We start from the raw sequence: 18,758 nt of genomic DNA on the forward strand, positions 1-18,758 counted from the left end.
TTTAGGGCGGCAGGAAGGTGGTCCATTTGGCCTTGGGATCATACTGCTGACATCCACACTTCCCCATCACTGAGGCAGGAGATCATGCTCATAATAGTCAGGGCTACTGAAACCATGGTCACCTTCCCAGCAAAGGCAAGTCTTGGGGATCACAGCATCATAGAATGGGGAGAGAGGTACAGGCTCTGGAGTCCTATGGGCCAGGCTTGAATCTCAGTTTTGCCCCTAATGTGCATCAGGGGACCTTGGACAAATAAGGCATGGAGCCTCTAAGATCCTCCATCTCCTCAGGCATAAAGGGAGAAGTGATTTCCACCTCGCATGCTGTTAGGTAGTGTTTGGGTACCAGGTGCGTGTCTGGGTACTCAATGGAAGTTCACCAATCCCTCTGAAGTGGGTATTAAGGCAGTCTCTTCTCATTTCAGGAGATTCCATCCTTAAAGCCTCCAGGAGAGGGGGTATAGTGTGGCAGATGGTATTTTCCAAATATGGACACAAAAGTATTTTTAGTCCCACACCTTGTCTTAGAATCTTGACACTCACCCAACAAAAGAGATTCTGTTTCCTCTCTCCTTGATATCCCAGAAGCACTGAGATGCAGAGAGCAGTGGCAGGGGAGGGCATAGTGAGTGGCAGGGGCTTTAATGGCTGCTTGGATAAATAGAATTCAGCAGAAGTTACATTGAGTGAAATCAGAGACTAGGTCAGTCAAGGTGATTTTTTTTCTGCTCAATTCTCTCTCTCAGTAGGTTCACCCTGGAAACCCAGACACCATGTTATGAGGAAGCCCAGGACTCCTAAGGAACCATATGAAGGTATTTAGCCTCAGTCTCAGTAGATGCCAGCAACAGCATCCATGGCCAGATCTTGGAGCAATACGTATTCAGATGACTAGCCACCCCAGCTGCCTTGAATGGGGCAGTCATCACCTCTTCTAATTATACCCTGGCTAATTTGAACTTTCGTGGGCTAAACCAACATTGTTCTTTAAGCCACTAAAGTGTGTGGTAGTTTGAAATGTAGGAAGACAATAAAAGAACATTAGCTATCTGGAGTTGGGCCTTTCTGCCTGAGTTCTCCTAGTCTGGCTGAGCATGACAGGCACAGTGTCAACATCATGCTCTCCATCTCTCAGACAGTGCTGGGAGAGCCCCTGCCCAGAGAGTCCTGTCTCAGATGAGCCCCGGTGACCATTCCATCCCTCTCAGCCCAAGACTTCAAGACAAAACTAGACTTAGAATCCAGAATTTCTTGACGCTCAAGAATAAGGCCCCATATGTCATGAGCTAGAGCTGTGCTTTTCACTGTTCAAACTCTGTCTCATTTAATACAAAAGAGAGCCCTGTGCACTCAGGACTATTATTTTTCACATGAGAAAACGGAGGCTCCAGGACCAGCCAGGTCTCTTGTGTAATGTGTCCTGGTTTAACCTTGCAAGAGGCACAATAGAAGCTCCCCCTCTAGATCACTTTCCAATGTCCAAGTGCAGCCACTGCTCCACATTTTCAGCACCCTCACCAATCAATATTTTCACTTCCCAGTGTCCCTGTGCAGCCACTGCTCCACATTTTTCAACACCCTCACCAATCAATATTTTTAATTACTTACATGATTAACTAATAAAATTCTTCATCACCTAATTGATTATTTGATCAAACAAGAACCCCTGTTTTTATTAAAAGGCTACTTAGATGAATTTTTTTCACTGAAATCAGAGGTTGTATTTCTTTTGGTCATTTTATAAGAACAAAAACAGAAAGGGGCAAGAACAGGGGAGACCCAGAGGACAAGAAGATTACAGGCCCAAATTGATAGGCCCTGTAATAACTGAATCAGCAAACCACTCACCATCTGCCCTGTCAATACCCAGAAACTCTAGCAGTGAGCCAGGCTTTAGCCAGAGGGACCCTTGGGCCTGGGCAAGGAGCCATGGGAACACATTTTGCCCAATGCAGGCTGAGCCAGAGCTGCTTCCTTTGTTTTTAAAAGCAAACTGTAAACTTTCCTTGCATTTTAATAAAAGTGTTGGTTTTTACATTGTAAAAGTAACTTATTCTTCATGCACAATTTGAAAAAGACAGGCAAATCTAACAAAACACAGCAATAAGACTCTTAGCCTTGGGTCTGAGAAGGCAGGTAATGAAAACACTGTGAGAAGAAACTGCAGGACTGACTTGTACTTTCCCAGGGGTCCCAAGACCCCAGAGAACCATCACTGTAGAAACCGATCGAGTCCCATGGTCCAGAGAAAGCTGCTCCTGGCTACCATGTAAGTGGGCTTTTGGTTTTGGTTTTTGCTTTACCATACTGGTACCTGGCTGGTGTGGAGAGGTCCTGTGACTCACACTAATCTTTAAAGTTGTTTATCAGTGACTCCTGGACACATCCTGTAGAGGACCCACTGCCTGTGACCTGCTCTTATGTCAAAAATCAAGGTCATCTTCCCCAGGCAGTGCCAACACACAGGACCATGGGCTAGGCATGGACAGTTAGAGTGAGGGAGAGTGAAGTTTTAGGCAAGGAGAGGCAGGAAGTGGCCATGGGCTGCCACTTAACCTGTCCTACCTCAGACTGCTCACTCAGAGCTTCATGCTGCTGCAAGGAAGTCTCTAGGGTCACTTTCAGTTCTCAGCTATGAGGAAACAAGGTAAATGGAGGATGTAACACCAGCTCAGCTCTGTGCCTCCATCTTTCAAATCCACAGTCATAGCCATTCCACTGTTCCTGATTCCACTATGACCTTATCTCCTATTAACTGTTGCATACTCAGCAACAAGAACAGTGAGTGGCACATGCTGGGTACTCAGTGACTATGTGACAGGTGAATGATGAATAAATCCATGTTAATTATGAACACTTACAATGGCTGCCAAAACAGTCCTGAGCCAGCCCTGGAGATATAAGACAATGAGCTAGATGCCTGTCCCTTTAGGAAGGTCATGGCAGATGTAAAAAATGATGGATGGCAGCTCCCCTTTTACCTCATGCTAGCCTGTGCATAGAGGTCACTGTGACATACCCATGGACATAGATGGCAATGGCCACAGAGGAGACAAGAAACTCACTGGGGACACACAGTCTGTCTGAAACAGGAGTCTAGTTCTCTGCTCAGGGGACACTTCTTAGGATCACCTGGAGGTCCAGTACCAATGAATCAGTGCCCAGGTGACCTTTCCTCAGCTGGGTGTAAAGCCCTCAAATAAACATGGGGACCAAATGGCTGTCACAAGACCACCACCATGCCTATGAGATCTACAATGTCTCTAGAAACTAACTATAATGTTAAATAAAATAAAATGCAATGGGTTCTTCTGCCTCTACAAAAATATCATCCATTCAAAGCTGAGAAATAAAAAACCATAAAGAAAAAATGCCACTTGTTCTGCACAGGAACATGGGAGGGAAAAGTGGGGACATTTTAGCCATATGAAGGTTCAGGAGGGAACAGACCATATTTCCCTACATCTCAGTTTGTCTTGGGGTACACCCATGCTGCTGGCTGTCCTTGAGGCTGTGAGTCATTCCCCTCCCTGGCCAGAGATAGCAGAACAGCAATGGATGGCTGCAGGGGAGTCCTAGACCATGCACATCCAATGCTCTGTCTCACTTCACTTGCCAGACACCTCCATCCCTTGGTCCCATGATTCTCACCCCTCTGTTCTCTTCTCTCTCTGCACTACCTCCTAGGTGATCTCTTCTGGGCTGTGGCTTTAGAGTGCCTATGTGCTGATGCTGCCTGTGAGGATCAGTCTGACGCTTGAAAAAGCACTTCAAGGGTAACTTGTACCAACTCCTGATCAGTCCCCAGCACTCACACTGATACCCCCAGACCTCCTTTCCCTCACAGCAGGTGGAAAACTGGTCCATTCAGGTGTTCAATTCAAAAGACTAAGAGCTAAGCCACCTTGACTCTGCTATGGTCCCCTACCCTCCATAGGTAAACCTTCAAATCCACATGCAGGTCTCCAACCATGCAGGCTTCAACTAGACCACTGGAATTGCTCTATCTCCTACACTTGGCCTCTGCCAATGATTTTCAGTGCAAGTCCCAAGAAAGCAGAAGGTAATCATTTACTCTTGGCTCACTATATTCCCATGCTCCTCATCTCCATTCCTCTAAGGAAAACCCATCACCTTTGCCATGACTTTCAATGCCCACAGCACCCAGCTCTTGCAACCTTACCAACCTCATCTCCCAAACCCTCCCTGTTCCCCATGTTCTAGGCACAGTGACCTCTCTGGGTCCCCTGGAGCCCACCAAGCAAGCTATCTTAGTCACCCCAAAGCAGAGTCTGAGACAAAGACTTTGGCCAGGTAGTTGATTTGAGAGAAACACCAGAAGACAGGAACAAGAAAGAGAAAAGCAAGTAATGGGGTGTGTCCTCAATGGGGGCTAGGGGCTGCTGGGATTCCCCGAGAAGCTTCCAGAATCACCCACAGAGAAGACATGCAGCTGGGCATCATCTATGCTCCCATCCCACTGCATAAGAGTTGCCATAGTTTTACCTCTCTATACCCCAAAGCAGAAAGGCAAAAGACCTAGGGCATGGCCCAAGGGGGACACTGAGGTGGAGGGGAGCCTGAGCCAGTAGAGCTATCCCCACAGCTGTGAATAAAAACAGGACCATACCTAGAACACCTGAGGCCTTTGCTGTTTGAGTTTTTCCTCATAGCCTGGCCTGGAATGTACTACCTCCCCTAGTAGCACGTTCCTTACTCACTTTGTCTTCAGATCCCTGGTTGAAAGTCATTCGTTCAGAGTTGTCCTTTAGGCCCTATGGATGGAGAAGGCCTGTTGCCACACCCTCCATTCTCCTGATTCAGTATTAACAGGGTTATGAGAGCAGCTCTTATCACCTCCTAATGGATGTAGTACATATTTACCAGTTTAGTTACCAGCCTCACCCACTAGAACACAAGCTCCTGAGAGTGAGGCTGGATCTGTTTTGGTTACTCCCCCAGTGCCCAGAGCACATATCCACACAGGAGACACTCAATACATCTCTTTGATTGAACAAGTGAACAAGTTCCAGTAAATTTATTCAAGATGGAAAATGTGAACAAGAGAAACAACATTAATCACAGTTATTATGAGAAAAAATAAAAACATAGAAAATAAGCAGAATATTATAATAAATTTTCATGTACCATCACTCAACTTCAACAATTATCAACTTATTGTCATTCTTGTGTTATCTATACCTCCATCAATTCCTCACTCTACTCAATTTCTATTTTTACAGGTAAAATTTGCATCTGTGTGTAGAAATAAATAGAGATTACTCATATTATAAAGGCAAGGGCTATTTTGCCTTTCTTGTTATAGCAAGGGAGTCATTTGCTTTTGGCAGGCCAAAAAATGAGAACACTGTATAATGGATAAAAGAGAAAGCTTTAGGTATATTCTTACTGGGAGCCATTGGCCTGGGGAAGCTGTAGGTGAGCTAACTATAGATGAGGCATCCTGTGTGATTGGTTAGGGAGATAATTGACTCTCCCTGATTAGTCCCAAGTTGAAAGTAAGGGCCAAAGTTAGGGAATTGTCCTTTATTACTCAGGGCCTGGCCACTGAACAATTGTCACTGGAGATAGCAGTCCAGCTTTCTACAAGTCTAACATAGCAGGCTGGCTTCATGGGCTGGCTACTGTGGATAAGGAATTGGTTTCCTGGGCACATTGTTGCCATTTATAGGACCAGAATTCTATTTTTATATTTTGTCTGGCCATTGTCCATTTATCTTCCAATTGAGATGTATAAATATTAGCATAAAAATTGTAATAAATGGGTATACCCATGTCACACATACTCCTGACATGATATAAAAAAAGGTGTAGTTAAATTTTAACTGTTAAAAAAGGAAACTTATTAGATGTTCAATAAATTCTAGATGAATGAAAAGAGAAAAATGAATGAATAAATGATGAAGTTAATGTACCAGATTTTTGCAACAGAGAGGCTGTTACAGGGAGAAGAGGAATGTACATGCATACTACAATCATTATTTCTTTTTTAAAAAAACATTTTTTATTGTTGTTCAAGTACAGTTTTCTGCCTTTTCCACCCATCCCTCCCCACCATCCCAGTCCTCCCCACATCCTTCCCTATTTTGGGCACCCCTTATCATTGTCCCTGTGTCCTTTATAATTGTTCTTGCAAACCCTTCACACTTTTCTCGTATAAACTGCTCCCCTCCCCACTCTGATCACTGTCAGCCTATTCTCAATTTCAATGTCCTTAGTTATATTTTGCTTCCTTGTTCATTTTGTTGATTAGGTTCCTGTTAAAGGTGAAATCATACGGTATTTGTCTTTCACCACCTGGCTTATTTCAGCTAGCATAACGCTTTCCATTTCCATCCATGCTGCTGCAAAGGGTAGGAGCTCGTTCTTTCTTTCTGCTGCATTGTGTAAATGTGCCATAGTTTTTTGATCCATTCATTTACTGATGGGCATCTAGGTTGCTTCCAGCACTTGGCTACTGTAAATTGTGCTGATATGAACACTGGGGTGCATAGGTTCTTTTGGATTGGTGTTTCAGGGTTCTTAGGATATAATCCTAGCAGTGGAATTGCTGGGCCAAAAGGCAGATCCATTTTTAGTTTTCTGAGAAAATTCCATACTGTTTTCCATAGTGGTTGCACCAATCTGCAATCCCACAAAGAGTGCACTAGGGATCCCTTTTCTCCACAATCTCTCCAACACTTGTTTGTTGCTTTGTTTATGATGGCCATTTTGACCAGTGTGAAGTGGTATCTCATTGTGGTTTAATTTGCATCTCTCTGATAGCTAGTGATACTGAGCATCTTCTCATATGTTTCTGGACCCTCTGTATGTCCTCCTTGGGGAAATGTATGTTCAAGTCCTTTGCCTAGTTTTTAATTGGGTTGCTTGTCTTCTTAGAGTTGAGTCATGTGAGTTCTTTATATATTTTGGAGTCAAAGCCCTTGTCTGAGGTATCATTGGCAAATATGTTTTCCCATTTCATCGGTTCTTTATTCATTGTAATGCTGTTTTCTTTAGCCATGTATAACATTTTTATTTTGATGAGATCCCATTTTTTTATTCTTTCCTTGATGTCTCTTGCTCTAGGTGACATATCAATGAAAATATTGATGTATGGAATATCTGAGATTTCCCTGCCAATGTTCTCCTCTAGGATTTTTATGGTATCACCACTTATATTAAGTGTTTTATTCACCTTGAATTTACTTTTGTGTATGGTGTAAATTGGTGATCAAGTTTCATTTTTTTGGATGTAGCTGTCCAGCTCTCCCAACACCATCTGTTGAAGAGGTTATTTTTATTCCTTTTTATGCTGCTGCCTCCTTTCTCAAATATTAATTGACCATAGAAATGGGTTTATTTTTGGGCTCTCTGTTCTGTTCGACTGGTCTATATGTCTGTTCTCATGCTAGTACCAGGCTGCTTTGATTACAGGGGTCTTATAATACAATTTAGTATCAGGTATTGTGATTCCTCCTACTTTGCTCTTTTCTCAAAATTGCTGCAGCTATTTGGGGTCATTTATGGTTCCATATGAATTTTTGAAGTGTTTGTTCTATATGTGTGAAATATGCTATTGGTACTTTAATAGGGATTGTGATGAATCTATAAGTTGTTTTTGGTAGTATGGACATTTTGGTGATGCTATTTCTTTTGATCCATTAACATGGTATAAGTTTCCATTTGTTTGTGTCTTCCTTAATTTCTTTCTTCAGTGTTGTGCACTTTTTTTGAGTACAGGTCTTTTACCTCTTTGGGGAGGTTTATTCCTAGGTATTTTATTTTTCTTGTTGCTATATCAAATGGGATTTTTTTCCTGATTTCACTTTCTGATGTTTGATTTTTGTTATGTAGAAATGCCCTTCATGTCTGAATATTGACTTTGTACACTGCTGTTTTGCCAAATTCATTTCTTAGGTTGAGCGATTTTTTTGTGGAGACTGTAGGATTTTCTATGTACACTATCATGTCATCTGCAAACAATGACAGTTTTGTTTCCTCCTTTCCAATTTGGAAGCCTTCTGTTTCCTTTTCTTGTCTGATTGCCATGGTTAGGACTTCCAAAACTATTTTGAATAGAAGTGGTGAAAGTGGACAACCTTGTCCTGTCCCTGATCTTAATGGGAAAGATTTTTGTTTTTGCCCATTGAGTATGATGCTGGGTGTAGGTCTCTCACATACGGTGTTTATTATGTTGAGGAATGCTCCCTGTATTGCCACTTTGCTGACTGTTTTTATCATAAGTGGGTGCTGTACCTTATCAAATGCTTTTTCCACATCTATTAATATAGTCATTTGATTTTTGTCTTTGCTTTTGTTTATGTAATGCACTACATTTACTGATTTGTGAATATTGTACCATCCTTGCATCCCTGGGATGAATCCCACTTGGTCATGGTGTATGATCTTTTTAATGTATTGCTGGGTGTAGTTTGCCAATATTTTGCTGAGGAGTTTAGCATCTATGTTCATCAGCAATATTGGCCTGAAGTGTTCTTTCATTTTGTGTCTTTATCTGGTTTTGGGATTAGGATGATGCTGGCTTCATAAAGAGAGTTTGGGAGTGTTCCATCTTCTTGGATTTTTTGGAATAGTCTATGAAGGATAGGGATTAGCTCTTCCTTATATTTTTTGTTAATTTCTCCTGTGAAACCATCTGGTCCAGGGCTTTTGTGTGTTGGGAGTTTTTTGATTACTGCTTCAATTTCATCTGCTGTCATTGGTCTGTTCAGGCTTTCTACTTCTTCACTGAGTTTTGGAAGATTATATTTTTCTAGAAATTTCTCCATTTCACCTAGGTTTTCAAATTTCTTGGCATACAGTTCTTCATAGTAATTTCTTACAATCATTTGTATTTTTGTGTTATCAGTTGTAATCTCTCCTTCAATTTTGATTGTCTTTACTTGGGTCCTCTCTCTTTTTTTCTTGATGAGGCTGCTTAAAGGCCTATCCATTTTGTTTATCTTTTCAAAGAACCAGATCCTAGATTTATTGATCCTTAGATTTGTGCTTTTAGTCTCTATGTCATTTAATTCTGCTCTGATTTTGATTATTTCTTTCCTTCTACATGCTCTGAGCTCTCTTTCTTGTTGTTCTTTGTGGTTTAGTAAGTGTAGGATTAGGCTGTTTATTTGAAATGTTTCTGTTTTTTCCATGTCTAATTCTTATTCTCAAATATGAAACTCTTCTGAATTAAAGTACAGTTGACATATAATATTGTATTAATTTCAGGTGTAGAATATAGTGAGATTTAACATTTATATATCTTACACAGTGATCACCACAAAAAGTCAACGATCCCTCTGTCACCATACAAAGTTACTCTGATATTGACATTACTATTTCCTATGTTGTACTTTACATCTCCATGACTTATTTACAGTTTTTACATCCTAATCCCCTAAGCGTTTTGCCTATACCCCCACCACTCAACCCTCTGGCAATCATCAGTTCTTCTGTACTTATGAGCTTGTTTTGTTTCTTCATTTTCGTTTTTTAGATTCCACCTGTAAGTGAAATGATACAGTTTTATCTTTCTCTGACTGAACTTCACTTAACATAATACCTTCTAGGTCTATCCATGTTGCAAATGGCAACATCTATTTGTTTTATGGACGTGTAACATTCCAGTGCATTGTGTGCTTGTGCACAAACACATCCACTTCTTTGTCCATTCATAAAAAAAAAGACCCCTACAGATACTGCCTACATGAGACTCCAGATTGAAAGACACACAGAGACTGGAAATAAATAAATGGAAAGTATATTTCATGGAAATGGAAATTAAAGAAAGAAAACTGGAATAGCAATACTTACATCAGATAAAAAAAAACTTTAAAACAAAGGCTAAATAACAAGAGAAAAAGAAGGACCCAGCAATTATTTTCTTCAGATAAGCCCCCAGAAGTGGAATAATTAAAAAAATATATGCGCCTCTGTTTACACTAGCCAAGTGATTGAAGCAACCCAGACATTTATCACTAGATGAATGGATAATGAAATGTTTCTATTTTATTTTTGGGTAGGCCTGTATCATTATGAACTTCCCTCTCAGGACTGCCTTCACTGTGTTCCAGAAGTTTTGGGTTTTTGTGAGTTCATTTTCATTTGTTTCCAGAAACCTTTTGATTTCTTCCTTGATTTCACTTTTGACCTATTCATTGTTTAATAGCATGCTATTCAATCTTCATGAGTTGGAGTGTTTTTGAATTTTTTCCTTGAGGTTGGTTTGTATTTCAGTCCCCTGTGGTTAGAGAAAATACTTGATATGATTTCAATTTTCTTGAATTTGTTGAGGCTTGTTTTGGGTCCTATCATGTGATCTATCTCTGAAAATGTTCCATGTGCGTTTGAAAAGAATGTGTATTTTGGGATGAAAGGCTCTGTATATATCACTTAATTCCATTTGATCTAGGACATTGTTCAAAGCCACAATATCTTTGTTGATTTTTTTTTGGAAGATCTGTCCATTTTTGACAGTGGAGTGTTAAAATCTCCTACTATAATTGTGTTGCTGTTAATATCTTTCCTGAAGTCCTCCAAGATGTTTTTTATGTATTTGGGTGCATCTAGGTTGAGTGCATATATATTTACAATGTTTATGTCTTCTTGATGTATCCTTCCCTTGAGTATTATGAAGTGACCTTCTGGGTCTCTTTTTGTGGCCTTTTTTTCGGAATGTATTTTGTCTGATATGAATATTGCTACCCCAGATTTTTTTTCCTGTCCATTTGCTTGGAAAGTTTGTTTCTAGCCCCTCACTTTTGATCTGTGCAGGTCTTTTGTTCTGAGATGGATATCTGGTATGCAGTAAATGTGTAGCTCACACTTTCTTATCCATTCAGCTTTTCTATGTCTTGTGATTGGAGCATTTGATCCATTTATGTTTAAGGTTATTATTGATAGGTACTCATTCATTGCCATTTTTTCATAGCTGTTTTCTTCTCTCTCACACTATTTTCTCTCCTTTACTAAAGCAGTCCCTTTAGCATCTCTTGCAGAACCATTTTGTTGGAGGTGCATGCTTTTAGACTTCTTTTCTCTGGGAAGTTCCTTATTTGGCCTTCCATCTTGATTGAGAGCCTTGATGGGTAAAGTATCCATGGTTGAAGGCCTCTGGTTCTCATTACTTGGAATATTTCTTGCCATTCTCTTCTGGCTTGGAGTGTTTCCATTGAGGAGTTAGCTGCTAGCCTTATTGAGGCTCCCTTGTAAGTTACTTCCTGTTCCTCCCTTGCTGCTTTTAAGATTCTCTCTTTGTCCTGAAATTTTGCCATTTTAATTATGATGTGTCAAGACCAGTGGGCTTCTTGGAGTTCTTCATGATTGGAACTCTCTGTGTTTCCTGGATTTGTGTGACTTTTTCTCTCACCAAATTAGGAAAGTTTCCCATCATTACTGTTTCAAACAAGTTTTCTATTCCTTGTTCTTTTTCTTTTCCTTCTGGTATTCCCTATTATATGGATATTGTTATGTTTCCTGTTTTCTTGCAGCTCCCTTACCACCTCTTCATTCTTTTGGAGTCTCTTCCTTTTCTTGCTCTTTCTGGGTGTTTTTTTCTACCTTGTCCTCCAGCTCACTGACTCAATCCTTTGCTTCATCCAGCCTGCTTGTAATTCTTTCCAATGTGGTTTTTATTTCTGAGAATTTATTGTTCATTTCTTCCTGATTTTTGTTTATAGTTTCTATTTACTTTTTCATGTTGGTGTAGTTCTCACTCACACCCTTACAGATATTTTCAAGTTCCTTGAGCATCTTTATAACCATTGTTTTGAATTCTATATCTGATAGTTTGCGTACCTCCATTTCATTTAGCTCTTTTAGTATGGAGTCTTCCATTCCTTTTCATTGCATGTTTTTTTTTTGTCTTCCCATTTTAGATGACTCTTTTTGTTTGTTTCTGCACTTCCTGATTTCACTTTGCTAGCTGACTTTGTAGGATTAACTTCTCTGGTGGAAATTCTCTGGGGTTTAGTGGTGTGGTCTCTTTGATCTTCTTGTTTGGACCCTCTAGGTTTGCCCTTTCTTCTGTTTGGTGGACTCTATTTTTGTCCTTGGGTTTTTACCTTTTGGTGGTTCCTTTGTTGGTGGTTTTTTGCCTCCATCTGGTATACTGATTTCAAAACTCTTACTTACTCTTGTATGTGATCAGTGGAAGGGGGTAGGCAAAATGGATTAAGACAGTGGGAGAGTATTTTATGGGATTTAATTTATCAGTAACTAGAGAAGAGATAGGAGATTCTTTAGACAAGTATAGCATTAACTGTGATATTTCACCCAAGTAGCCACTTTTTATAAAAGGTGAAAGAGAGATAAGATTCTTGTTAGAGGAGAGGAGGATTGTGAATTGAATCCAGAAAACTGAGCACTTGTACACGATTAGACGATGAGATACAGTGATATTAAAGGATAGAAAGTAGATGTAGTGTGAGAGAGAATAGAGTAATTTAAATGTTCAGGATTAAAGGGAAGTGGGCTATGATCAGGAAGGGTTGTTGTGTAGTATGTGCAATTGTATAGAGCAACAATTATTTGCAATAGTACTGGAACAACAATAATACAATAAGAAATACATGATTTGGATAACGAATAGAAAGTACCCAATGAAGAATTGTGTGTCATTGGAACAAGGGTGAAGTGAAAGAATAAAAATTAAAATACAATAAAGACAGAATAAGGAAACCCATTCAAACAATGCAATTAAACAGGGAAATAAAACAAGGAAAACAAAACATAAGAAAGAGAAATAAAAAAGTACTAATAAAATAAAAGTGGTAAAAATAATTAAAAGATAATAACAATACACATAACAATAAAATGCTAGCTCTGTGGGATAGCAAGGTGACATTTGTCTTAGTTTCTCAGTTTTTTGGGGATTTTCCTGGTGGCCCCCTTTTCCATCTGTCTCTGGAACCTTCAAAACTCCAAATCTTATTGTCTCACTCGAGGGAAGAAGAAAAAAAGAGAGAGGATCTAAGAAGAAAAAGAAAGCTTCTTACTGACTTTAAACTTGTTCAGCGAGTTCTGTGAGTTCTGTGGGTCTTCCTAGATGCTACAGAAAGAGGAAGTCTTGACTTCACTTTTCTCCCTTCCTATGGTTTTGAGAGGCTGAGGACCAGGTCTGGGTTGCAATTTCCCAGCCTCTGCAGGCCCAGGTCTTCTGTGAGCTTCCAGGCTCAAATCAGCCACTCAGTCTCTGGGCACACAGCATGAGTCAATCTTGGGCATGAAGCCTGAGACAAGCTGGGCATGTGTGGTTCTGCTCAGCTACTGTCTCCTGGTGCATGCAGCTGAAATCTCCCTTGGGGCACACCAGCCACTGCTGAGAGTTCCTTCCAAAGCAGCTGTCCACCGTTCTTAACAAGCACAAGGTTTTTCACACAGCCCAACTTTCCAGCCAGTCTGGAGACTATCTGAGTAAGAGTTTGACATGGCCCAACTCCTCCTTTCTATAAGTGTCACCCTATATCCCAATTTCTCTGGTGTCAGTGCCCACAGTCCCAGAGGATTTGTACTGCTTCTGCGTGTCTCCCACTTTGTCTCTATTACCCCTAGCAACTTCCAGCATCCAGGTCCCTCCTGGTGCCAGGCTGCCCTACCTACTGTGGTAGGAGAGGGAGCTGATGTTCTAACTATCCTCCCCATATCCTGAAGCAGGTGCTGGGCTGGGGACCACAGCAGGCTTGGTCCCCATGCAGATCCCAGGGACCTTACCTTCCCAGCACAATCTCCTCACCATCTACTTTTCAACGTCCTCTGCAATTATTGACCTCTAAACCACATAAGCTGGTATTCAGCTGGCTGTTCACTGTGTTCCTCAGAAGATAAGCTAGGTGTTCCAGCTGGGCACAGGGAGAAGTGGGGTCTACTCCCACCTACCTCTCCACCATCCTCTAATTCTTCACAATGTTTATTTCTTCACAGAGGAACTATAACTGCTGATTAAATTAGACTTGATAAGAAATAGATAAACTTAAATATTTGTATTAAGAATAACTATTACAAGAACAAAAATGGAATGGGTAACTTTCAGTGAAGGAAACATTAAAACAAAGAAAACTATTTTTGAGGGCTTTTTATGCTCTAGGGGTTCTTCTTGATGTCAGAGATACTACAATAAACAGACAAAAGATATCCAAGATGGTGGAGGAGTGCATGGAAGTTACACTAACCTCCTCCCCAAAGCAATCCAGAATTACAAGTAAATTGTGGAGAAATTATCCAGAACAAACAACTGAACAATAGTGAGTGAAAAGCCTTATAACCACAGACAAAAGAAATAGCTTCAGCACAGTTATTGATAGGGAGTGCGATGGAGATGTGAGAGGGCTGGCTGAGTGCCCACAGGTGGCAGCTGAAGTGCCAGAGGGATATTTAAGGAGCTGGCTAAATCCCCCTGAGAAGTGTGGGGTCTTACCTCTAAACTGGAATCCCCAGCCTAGACACCAGAGCCTGAAAAGTATACAGATAACATCCAGCTATGAAAAGCAACAGGGTTGCTTTCTGCCAAAGATAGACAGCTAGAGATGAAAAGAGCCATTTAAAGGGCCAAACATAAGTTTTCATTTGCAGCCACTTATCCTGAGCTCCAGCAAAGGGGGATACAGAGTGGACTAGAGATTCTTGAAGAGAGACTGGGGATGGAGACTTTGGGGAATGAACTGAGAGAGTAGCTGCTAGAGTCCTGGTGCTCAGTCATACCTGATACTGTAGCAGTCATCTTGCTCAGGCAGACCACTCCCCTCTGAGTGTCAGTAGCCTTACCAAAAGCAAATCTCCAATCCCAGGAAGATCTCTGACCCACCTATGGTGCTTAAGCCTGAATGCTGAGTGCACAGTGACTAGGTTAACAACTGAAGGAGCCAGCCACAGACAGTCAATCCCTGGTAGTTTTGGACAGGCTGCCTAACGCAAGATGGGGTCACCATCTGACATCACCAGATGCAGATCCAGAAAGAAAAAACAGTGGTAAATGCTAGATTCTACTGAGACAAAATCCACTGTGGTCTTCTCCATGATTTGTGATATTTCATTTCCTGAATAGCTTTTTTAGCATTTATTTCTTATCCTTCAAGTTTGTGCATATTAAGTCACTAGATTTTATATTACAGTTTATTTCAATCACATATTTTGCTCCTCCCTTCACTTACCCCATTTTACCTACTTTCCTTTTATTATTTTTATTTAAAAATTTTTTCCTCTCTTGCTACAACTTGCTACAACACAAGAATGTTTCATCCCACACTCTTACTATTTCTCCTTGTCCAGCCTCTCAAAAGCAACTTTCTTGTCAATGGTCAATGTGAGATGTCACATTCTTTTTCCCACTCTTAAAATACCCACATTCTCTCTCCACCTTTAGCTATCTTTGTGTATTGGTTATGGATAGCGTAGTTATTGTTTCATTTTTTCAATTTTATCTCTATATCTTCACTACTTTTGTATTTCAAATCTCACATTTTGCTATTCCCCATCTCCTACTCATTTTTGCATCTCAGATTTTAATTTTTCCCTCTCTTAGACTGCTTTCATTCCTCATATTTAGTATTACTTCTTCCTCTATCATCTCAAAATCACTTCCCTTTCCTCTAAACATCTCTTAAGTTTTTCTTCTTTCTTTTTCCTTCTTATGCCCACCCCACCTATATTAATTTTAAAATATTTTTAATTTATTTTTAGAGGGGAAGTGAAGAAGAAAAATAGGGAGATAAACATCAATTTGTGGTTAGATCTTATGCACCCTCTACTGGGGATCTGACCCACAATGCAGATATGTGCTCTGACTGGGAATTGAACCAATGACTCCTTGTTTCACAAGCCCCCACTCAATCCACTGAGCCACACCAGGGTTAATCTATATTAGTTTTAGCTTATTTTTTTGTTAAAAGGGCTGTGATGTACCTTTCACTCCAATTTGGTTCCTCTTTATTTATTTGTTATTTATTTATTTTTCCTTTTATCTCTCTCTCACTTTATTTTATTTATTTAAATTTTTATTTAAACCTAACACTATATGCTTCCCTGCTTTTACTCAATTCTGCTTTCTTCATTCTCTTTTTTATTTATGATGTAAATTTTACTTTCTCTATCTGCATTGTTCCAATTCCTAATTCTTATTAGTGTTTCTCCCTCTACCCTCTCAAAATCACTTTTCTTTCAGTAGGTCATCTCATATTCACTCTCCTTTCCTTTAACAGTCTTAATCCTTTTACAACTTTATTAATACTGGGTCATTTGCTGTTGATAGTGGGATTGCAGATAGCAGTTATTTTTGTGGGTGTGGGTTTGTTCCTAGGCTTTGTAGTTTTGTTGTGGCAGCATTTGTTCAACAGCATACAAGAAGTGATGAGTTGAGTAACCCTCAGCCAACCAGCTACAGAGAAGGGCCAACCAAATAATGATTCAACAACAATCAAAACCCAACTACAATCAGAGAGCCAACCTAAACAGTTTAAAGGGAATCACAAGAGCATCAAGTTCAGGAGATCAAGGAGGCTGCACAACTGAATCACACAGGTCTCCAACCATAGAAGCTCACACATAACCACAGTGAGTCAAAGTCAATCAATTTAAGAAGCAAAATCAAACAAGAAGAGTCTTTCCTAAAATGGGGAGACAAATAAGCAACCCCAACAAAGGAAAGGAGAAATCCCCTTAAGAATTTCTAAATGAAATAAAGGCCAGTAAACTATCAAATACTGGGTTCAAAACAATGGTTACAAGGAAGCTTAATGAGCTCAGTGAAAATTACAGAAAAACCACAGGGAAACTATAAGGAACTTACTGTGAACTGCATCAGTATGGACATAGAAACTATAAACAAGAGCCAAGATGATATAAAGAATACAACTTCTGAATTGAAGAACACAGTAGAAGGAATCAAAAGTAGATTAGATGAAGCAAAGGATTGAATCAGCTAGCTGGAAGACAAGGAACAAAAACTCCCAGAGAGAGCAAGGAAAAGAGAATACACTAAAAAAGAATGAAGAGGGGTTAAGGGAAATGCAGGACAACATGAAACATAAAAATATCCATATAATAGGGATATCAGAAGGAGGAGGAGGAGGAGGAGGAGGAGAAGGAGAAGGAGAAGAAGAAGAAGAAAGAAGAAGAAGAAGAAGAAGAAGAAGAAGAAGAAGAAGAAGAAGAAGAAGAAGAAGAAGAAGAAGAAGAAGAAGGGATAGAGAATCTGTTTGAAAAAGTAACAACAAAAAACTTTCCTAATTTGATGAGAGAAAAAGTCATACAAACCCAGGAAACACAGAGGATCCCAATCAAGATGAACTCAAAGAGGCTTACACATTATAATTAAAATGGCAAAATTCAAAGACAGAGAATCTTAAGGCAGCAAGGGAAAAACAGGAAATAACATGCAAGGGATCTCTCATAAGGCTGGCAGCTGGTTTCTCAGCAGAAACACAATGATCCAGAAAGGAATGGTAAGAAATATTTCAAGTAATGAAAAGCAAAGGGCTGGAACAAAGACTACTCTACCAAGCAAGGCCACCATTTAAAACAGAAGGCAAAATAAGGACTTGCTCAGACAAAAGAAGTCTAAAAGAATACACCTCCATCAAAACAAAATTGCAAGATATGCTAAAGGGACTACTTTAAGAAGCGGAATAAAAAGAGTAACAGAGAGAGGAACAGAGGTACAAAGGGGGAAAATGACAATGAATAAGTACCTATCAATAATAACCTTAAATGTAAATGGATTAAATGCCCAATGAAAAGACATAGGATAGTTGAATGGATAAGAAACATGACCCACACATATGATGCCTACAAAAGACTCAACTATGAACAAAAGACCCACATAGACTGAAAGTAAAGGGTTGGAAAAAATATTCCAAACAAATGGACAGGAATAAAAAGCCATGTAGCAATGTTTATACCAGGAAATAAAAGACTTACAAATAAAGGCCATAAAAAGAGACACAGGACTTCCAGCCAAGGTGAAGGTATAGGTAGATACAATTTGTGTCCTTAAAGAACCAAAAGAAGGATGACAACAACAAACTGAAAACAACAACAACAACTAGAACTGTCAGAAAACTGAACTGTATGGAACTCAGACAACCAAGGAGTTAAGGAAGAAACATTCATCCAGACCGGCAAAAGGGGCAGAGATGGGCAGTAGGGGTGGAGAGGACTCACAGCAAGGCCACTGCTGGAGGACCAGGGTGGAGAAAGCACTGGGTGGTGGAGCAGGGCAAGGAAGGTGGAAACTCATGGAATAGGTGAGGTTGAGGTTGGCAGAGTGGGTAGTCCCACATTTGCATGCAGATAAACCAGGAAGAACAACTGGGGAATGAGACAGACTGTGCAACCAAGGGTTCCACTGTGGGGAAATAAAGCTTCAAAACCTCAGACTAGAAAAACCTGAGGGGGTTTCTGGGGTAGGAGAAACTCCCAGCCTCACAGGAGAGTTCACTGGAGAGAACCACAGGCCTTTAGATTGGACACAAAACTACCCACCCAGGAATCAGCACCAGAAGGGCCTAATTTGATTGTGGGTAGCAAAGAAAGTGTCTGAACACTGACAGAAAGCCAAGCAAGTGGCAATATTCACTTTTTGATCTGTACCCCATGAACAATGCCACAATGCAGCAATGTGGGTTTCCCCACCCTGGTGAATACATAAGGCTCCACTCATTAATACATAAAGGGCATAAAAAAACTGGCCCAAATGAAAGAACAGATCAAAGCTCTCCTTTTTCTTAGATAAGTCCCTTTAACAATTCATAAAATAAGGG

The sequence above is a fragment of the Phyllostomus hastatus genome, unplaced genomic scaffold, assembly GCF_019186645.2.
Source record: "Phyllostomus hastatus isolate PE091 unplaced genomic scaffold, TTU_PhHast_1.1 phas_contig_38, whole genome shotgun sequence".
NCBI lineage: Eukaryota > Metazoa > Chordata > Mammalia > Chiroptera > Phyllostomidae > Phyllostomus > Phyllostomus hastatus.